At 50.9% G+C, this 8,301-nt stretch overlaps 1 protein-coding gene across 1 annotated transcript in view; it reads left to right on the top strand.

Moving 5' to 3' along the window:
* The window catches only part of MORN1 (MORN repeat containing 1), a 519,059-nt gene that overhangs the window by 55,583 nt on the left and 455,175 nt on the right, over positions 1 to 8,301 (top strand). The gene's annotated exons all lie outside the window — the stretch shown is intronic.

Genomic DNA, 8,301 nt, shown 5'->3' with positions numbered 1-8,301 from the left:
ACCCATGACAGCCAAGCACTCAAGTGTTCTCTATGAATCATAGAATCATAGAATAGTAGAGTTGGAAGGTACCTCAAGGGTCATCGGGTCCAACCACCAGGTTTTCCTAAATCATCCCAGCTATATGTTTATCCAGCTTCCGCTTGAAGATTTCTATTGATGGAGAGCTCACCAGCTCTGTTCCACTCTCTGACTGCCCTCACTACCTCCCGTGGTAGCCTGTCCCACTCTCTGACTGCCCTCACAACCTCCCGTGGATGCCTGTTCCACTCTCTGATTGCCCTCACTACCTCCCGTGGTGGCCTGTTCTACCCTCTGACTGCCCTCACTACATCCCGTCATCGCCTGTTCCACTCTCTGACTTCCCTCACTACCTAAAGCGGTAGCCTGTTCCACTCCCTGACTGCCCTCACTACCTCCCGTGGTGTCCTGTTCCACTCCCTGACTGCCCTCACTGCCACCCGTGATCTCCTGTTCCACTCTGACTGCCCTCACTGTCAGAAAGTTTTTCCTAATGTCTAATCTAAATCTCCTTCCTTTTAAGAAATCTAATGCCAGTCACCTTTGGTGGTGGTTTTATCTCCTGGAGATCAAAAAGATTGGCAGTCTAAAGTTGGACTTTCTAAATCCATAGCTTTCCCAACAATCACCTGTTGGGGCCTCTATTCATCTCAGACTGTTGACCGAACCTATCAATATCGACCGGTTCGGCTGACGTTATTCTAATTTGTGTGGGGACTTAGGAGTAAATGGAAACAGCTTTTTCTCCCCAAGTCAAGTGCTTCATTAGAAAATCTGAAGGGCTAAAGGTCCCTACACATTAGATAGCTGTTGGCTGGACAGGGAGGTGGAAATACTTTCCAACGTTTAGTAGTAATCTTCCATTTTGTTCTTCGAGTTTCCTAGACCTTATCCTACTCCCATTCCAGGCCACCTCTACTCCCTTTATATTTCCCCTGAAAGCATGTTTAGATGCTGGTGCCACTTTTGATGAAAAAGTATCTCAATGCCGCGATGATCTCACAAGAAGCTTTCCGGGAAGCATCTGCATCTGTTCTGAACTTTTGCTGGACTTCAGACCTTCTCTTTTTTTTGGAAGCTCCTGGATTTTCTTGGAAAATTGGCAAGAATATGGCAGAACAGGCAACATTAAAAGAAAAAAGCAAAATTAGGTCCCTTGTTCATGCTGGTCTGGATCATGAAAAGCCAAAAGGGTTGTGTGATAAGCGACAATTATCACACATACATAGGATAGATCAGTGGTTCCCAAACTCCAGTCCTCACGACCCCCAACAGGTCATGTTTTCAGGGTTTCCTTAATATAGCACAGGTGATGCCTTGATAATGATTCCATCACCTGTTCAATAGTAAGGAAATCCTGAAATCATGACTTGTTGGGGGCCATGAGGACTGGAGTTTGGCAAACACTGGGATAGATGATAAATGTATGATGGCTTGGAGTACGATTGATGTGGTCTTCACCGATCCTGCCCCTGTATGGATAAAGCAGTAGTGAGCATGTGCGACCACCACTCTTGTAGACAGTCAAGTGGTCGCACATGCTCACTGCCACTCTATTGACACAGGAGACTTTTTGGACCCCTGTTCTGAAGATCCGTAGGATTTGGACCCCAAACTATGATACAACAATTAAAAGATATATGTTGTATTTTTTGGACACCACTCTCATGACATTTCTTGGTTAGAAGGCCAACATGTCCCACCGGCTGCGGCTTAACTGTGGACAACTGCTACAAATCAATGTAGCTCCTTGAGGAATTCCTTCACCTATAAAATACACAACGACTGCCCCATTGTTCCCAGTGCTCAGTAATTCCGTCTACATGTAAGTATCCCGTCACTGCGCACTACATCCCGTTCCTGGCTCACAGCTTACCCTGGCACCCTCCTCCCCGTCCATTAAGTGTCTGTTTCCCTAATCCAGGTTTATGCTAATTGTATCCTTGCTCCTTATGAATAAAACATCCATTATTTCCGAAACTAGGAATCTATCACCAAACTATGTTAATGTGTAATGTACTAATATTGGTTGTAATTATCCTCCATTATAACTCAATTAGCAAAGCTGCACCGCCGCTGTTGATAGACACAACGGTGTAGTGTGAATCCATGATTTCCCAGGCAGGCGCGAATGGAGATCATTGGTTTCCTTCATCTGTTTGGAGTCTCGTCAGGGAGAGAAGAGACGTCTTTAGTGGACTGCGATGTCTGCAGAATACTCAGGGATGATAATAAAGTGCTGCTTCCCTCTAAAGGGGGCTTTACACGCTACGATATCGTTAATGTTTTATCGTCGGGGTCACGTTGTTAGTGACGCACATCCGGCGACATTAACAATATCGCAGCGTGTGACACTGACCAGCGACCTTAGGCGAAAATCGTTCACCATGGAGAGGTCGTCCCAAACTCAAAAATCGGTAAGGGTTGTTTTTCGTTGTGGTTCATCGCTCATGCAGCAGCACGCATCGCTATGTGTGACACCGCATGAGCGAGGACCGTCTCCTTACCTGCCGCCGGCCGCAATGCAGAAGGAAGAGGTGGGCGGGATGTTTACATCACGCTCAGCTCCGCCCCTCCGCTTTGATTGGTCGGCCGCTTAGTGACGTTGCGGTGACGTCACTGTGATGCCGAACGTCCCTCCCCCTTGAAGGAGGGATTGTTCGGCAGTCACAGCGACGCCGCCGACCAAGTAAGTATGTGTGACGCTGCGTAGCGATAATGTTCGCTACGGCAGCGATCACAAACAATCGCATGCGCGACGGGGGCGGGTACTTACACGCTCGCTATCGCTAGAAATTGCTAGCGATATCGCTACCGTGTAAAGCCCCCTTTAGTCAATGAGCTAGACATGGACGTGGAATATTCTATAAGCGTATGGAAAATATAACACTAGTGGAATGAAAATATTTGGAAATTCTGTAAAATAAATTATTACTGTGACATTGCTAATATCTTTATAATACATGACCATTGATTGTGCCGCATATGTAAATAACATCTAGCTAATTGGCTGCTCTGCAGCGTGAAGGAGTGTTCTTGAGTTCTTAAATTGCTTTACTTAGTTGGACAGCATGAAAATAAGCAAGTTTGCAATCAACTTGCTTTTTCTGTCTGCTGTCATTCTACTGCAAAGACAGCTTTTATCTTTTATAGTGTACAGCTGGTTTCCATGGAGCCCGCCTCTAACGCCTGACCGAAAGCGTGCAGTAGTTATTTTCCAAGAGAGGGGTTAACTCTTAACGTCCCAGGCACCTCTAGATACACAAGGAAAAGTCTTCAGCCTTCACTTCAAGGGCATGTGCACACACTGCGTCCTGTCCATTGCAGAAATAAAATGCAGTGTCTGATTTTGACATTTTTGCTTTTGTCAAAAAACCCCGCAAGAAATACGCATGCGTTTTAAGCGCTTTTTCCATGCATTTTCCATGCTTAAATTTTGATGCATTTACAAAACTTTGGCAATGGAAAATAAAGTTTCTTTGTCGCTCCTAATTGGGAGACCCAGACAATTGGGTGTATAGCTACTGCCTCCGGAGGCCACACAAAGTACTACACTTAAAAGTGTAAGGCCCCTCCCCTTCTGGCTATACACCCCCCCGTGGGATCACGGGCTCCTCAGTTTTATGCTTTGTGCGAAGGAGGCCAGACATCCACGCATAGCTCCACTGTTTAGTCAGCAGCAGCTGCTGACTATGTCGGATGGAAGAAAAGAGGGCCCATACTAGGGCCCCCAGCATGCTCCCTTCTCACCCCACTTTCTGTCGGCGGTGTTTGTTAAGGTTGAGGTACCCATTGCGGGTACGGAGGCTGGAGCCCACATGCTGATTCCTTCCCCATCCCCATTAGGGCTCTGGGTGAAGTGGGACTTTACCGGTCTCCGGGCACTGAGGCCGTGCTCCATCCACAGCCCCTGGAGGATCTGCTGGATACGGAGCGGAGTTTTCTCAGGGACAGGACCCTGCTCCATCAAGGTACTCCGTGTCCCCGTGCTTATCGCACGCACACTGCAGCATTGCTGGGTGTGTTAGTGCGCCGGGGTAAACAGCGCTGCTGCGCTGGTGCCGTTACTCACTACAGCTCTGCTGAGTGAGGTGACTTTGTACGATCGGCCGATCCGGCCGCTGGGGTCAGTGTTTACTGGTCGCGGCTGGGATTTGTGGTGCGCCGGGGACTTCCGCGCTGGCCGTGCATATATGACGGCCGCGCTAGATTACTACAGTCCCCGGCTTTTGCGGCCTAGTTCGTATCGTTCCCGCCCCCGGACCTGCCAGTCAGGAGGAGGGCGGGACGCTGTACAGTCCAGCAGCGTTAAGAGCTGGAGTCTGTTTTACATACTCCAGCCCTCACACTAGGCACAGGGGGACGCAGTTTCCCGCTCTTTTGTTTGGGACGCCCACGGTCCGCCCCTCTTCACAGGACGCCGGCAGCCATTCCTGCCTGCACGCTGAACTGCGGAGGGGAGGCTGGGAGACCCAGACAAGGGATTCTACGATCTCACACCCGCTTTTCAGCGGGCGGTAAGCAGCCCTCAAGGGCTCTCCCCCACTTGTGCCATAGTGTACTTTGTATTTTGTGCTGGCAATACTTTGCACTGTACAGTCGCTGGTGGTTTTCTGCTATATACCCTCCTTAGATTTCTCAAGGAGATAACAGCATGTCGTCCGCAAAAAGCAAAAGTGCCAAGGCACGGACTTTATATGCTGCTTGTACCGCATGTGGGGCTGCTCTACCGGCAGGTTCCACTGACCCCCATTGTGTGCAGTGCTCGGCCCTTGTGGCAATTGCTCAGCCGGGGCCGCTGCTAGAGGTGACCCAGGGAGAACCACCTGTAAATGCTGTCCAGGTGACAGGGACGGAGTTTGCAGCTTTTGCTGACAGATTGTCTATGACTATGTCTAAAATTCTTGAAACATTGCAGTCTAGACCAGTAACTCAGACCATGGGCACTGTTGATCCATTGCCCCCTGGTCCCCCTCAGCTGGACCACTTCCTAGCTCCGGGGGTGTCATATGCACCCCAGGGTGACGGCTCTGACTCGGACGACAGTCCCAGACAGCCTAAGCGGGCTCGCTATGAGCGACCCTCAACTTCATCACACTGGTCAGGGTCCCAGCGGGACGACTCTCTGTGTGATGAGGCGGATGTAACTGATCAGGAGTCTGAGGCTGGGGCCGCTCTCAATCTAGATACCCCGGATGGTGACGCCATAGTGAATGATCTTATAGCGTCCATCAATAGGATGTTAGACATTTCTCCACCAGCTCCTCTTGCGGAGGAGGCAGCTTCACAGCAGGAGAAATTCCATTTCAGGTATCCCAAGCGTAAATTAAGCACGTTTCTGGACCATTCTGACTTTAGAGACGCAATCCAGAAACACCACGCTTATCCAGATAAGCGTTTTTCCAAACGGCTTAAAGATACACGCTATCCTTTTCCCCCTGACGTGGTCAAGGGCTGGACACAGTGTCCCAAGGTGGACCCTCCAATCTCCAGGCTTGCAGCCAGATCTCTAGTTGCAGTGGAAGATGGGGCGGCACTTAAAGATGCCACTGACAGACAGATGGAGCTCTGGTTAAAATCCATCTATGAAGCTATTGGAGCGTCGTTGGCGCCAGCATTCGCAGCCGTATGGGCACTCCAAGCTATTTCAGCTGGGCTTACACAGGTCGACACGGTCACACGTACATCTGCTCCGCAGGTGGCACCCTTGACCTCTCAAATGTCTGCATTCGCGTCTTACGCGATTAATGCTGTCCTAGACTCTACGAGCCGTACGGCGGTGGCGTCAGCCAACTCTGTGGTTTTACGCAGAGCCCTGGGGTTGAGAGAATGGAAGGCAGATTCTTCTTCCAAGAAGTGCTTAACCAGTTTGCCTTTTTCTCGTGACCGATTGTTTGGTGAGCGTTTGGATGAAATCATTAAACACTCCAAGGGTAAGGATTCATCCTTACCTCAGCCCAGACAAAACAAACCTCAACAGAGGAGGGGACAGTCTGGTTTTCGGTCCTTTCGAGGCTCAGGCAGGTCCCAATTCTACTCGTCCAAAAGGACTCAAAAGGATCAGAGGGGCTCAGATTCGTGGCGGACTCAATCACGCCCAAAAAAGCCAGCCGGAAGAACCGTTACCAAGACGGCTTCCTCATGACTCTCAGCCTCCTCTCTCCGCATCCTCGGTCGGTGGCAGGCTCTCCCGCTTTGGCGACATTTGGTTGTCACAGGTCAAAGACCGTTGGGTGAGAGACATTCTGTCTCACGGGTACAGGATAGAGTTCTGCTCTCGTCCTCCAACTCGCTTCTTCAGAACTTCCCCACCGCCCGACCGAGCCGATGCTCTGCTGCAAGCGGTGTCCGCTCTAAAAGCGGAAGGATTGGTGACTTCTGTTCCTCTTCAGGAACAAGGTCACGGTTTTTACTCCAATTTGTTTGTGGTGCCAAAGAAAGACGGGTCGTTCCGTCCCGTCCTGGATCTAAAGCTGCTCAACAAACACGTAAAAACCAGGAGGTTCAGGATGGAATCTCTCCGCTCCGTTATCGCCTCAATGTCTCAAGGAGATTTCCTAGCATCAATAGACATCAAGGATGCTTATCTCCACGTGCCAATTGCGCCAGAGCATCAGCGTTTTCTACGCTTCGTTATAGGAAGCGAACACCTGCAGTTCGTAGCTCTACCTTTCGGGCTGGCGACAGCCCCTCGGGTCTTCACCAAGGTCATGGCAGCAGTAGTAGCAGTCCTGCACTCGCAAGGTCACTCCGTGATCCCGTATTTGGACGATCAAGGCACCCTCTCAAGAGGCATGCCAACACAGCCTGAACGTGGCACTGAAGACTCTCCAGAGTTTCGGGTGGATTATCAACTTTTCAAAGTCAAATCTAACCCCGACCCAATCACTAACATATCTTGGCATGGAGTTTCATACTCTCTCAGCGATAGTGAAACTTCCACTGGACAAACAGTGCTCGCTACAGATAGGGGTGCAATCTCTCCTTCAGGGCCAGTCGCACCCCTTGAGGCGCCTCATGCACTTCCTAGGGAAGATGGTAGCAGCAATGGAAGCAGTTCCTTTTGCGCAGTTTCATCTGCGTCCACTACAATGGGACATTCTCCGCCAATGGGACGGGAAGTCGACGTCCCTCGACAGGGAGGTCTCCCTCTCTCAGGCAGCCAAGGAATCTCTCCGGTGGTGGCTTCTTCCCACCTCATTGTCAAAAGGAAAGTCGTTCCTACCCCCATCCTGGGCGGTGGTCACGACAGATGCGAGTCTATCAGGGTGGGGAGCAGTGTTTCTCCACCACAGGGCTCAGGGTACGTGGACTCGGAAAGAGTCCACCCTTCAGATCAATGTTCTGGAGATCAGAGCAGTCTATCTTGCCCTACAAGCCTTCCAACAGTGGCTGGAAGGCAAGCAGATCCGAATTCAGTCGGACAACTCCACAGCGGTGGCATACATCAACCACCAAGGGGGAACACGCAGTCGGCAAGCCTTCCAGGAAGTCCGGCGGATTCTGACGTGGGTGGAAGACACGGCATCCACTATATCCGCCGTTCACATCCCAGGCGTAGAAAACTGGGAAGCAGACTTTCTCAGTCGCCAGGGCATGGACGCAGGGGAATGGTCCCTTCACCCGGACGTGTTTCAGGAGATCTGTCGCCGCTGGGGGATGCCGGACGTCGACCTGATGGCGTCACGGCACAACAACAAGGTCCCGGTTTTCATGGCACGGTCTCACGATCACCGAGCTCGGGCGGCAGACGCCTTAGTTCAAGGTGGTATCTTCCTTTCATCTCAATCAAGATATCACTTTACCGTCTTTGTGTCCGCATCCAGTTCACCAATTTGAAAAAGGTTTGCATTTATTGGATCTGGTGAGAGCACTCAGGATCTACATTTCCCGCACGGCGCCTCTGCGCCGCTCGGATGCACTCTTTGTCCTTGTCGCTGGTCAGCGTAAAGGGTCGCAAGCTTCCAAATCCACCCTTGCGCGTTGGATCAAGGAACCAATTCTTCACACCTACCGTTCTGCTGGGCTTCCGATTCCATCAGGACTGAAAGCCCATTCTACCAGAGCCGTGGGTGCGTCCTGGGCATTACGGCACCAGGCTACGGCTCAGCAGGTGTGCCAGGCGGCTACCTGGTCGAGTCTGCACACTTTTACCAAGCATTATCAGGTGCATACCTACGCTTCGGCGGATGCCGGCCTAGGTAGACAAGTCCTTCAGGCGGCGGTGGCCCACCTGTAGGACAGGGCTGTTTGACGGCCCTATCACGAGGTATTCTTTTA

This window comes from Anomaloglossus baeobatrachus, chromosome 11, assembly GCF_048569485.1.
Source record: "Anomaloglossus baeobatrachus isolate aAnoBae1 chromosome 11, aAnoBae1.hap1, whole genome shotgun sequence".
Lineage (NCBI taxonomy): Eukaryota > Metazoa > Chordata > Amphibia > Anura > Aromobatidae > Anomaloglossus > Anomaloglossus baeobatrachus.
Note: the sequence above shows the minus strand (reverse complement) of the source record. Positions and strands in the feature narration are given on the sequence as shown.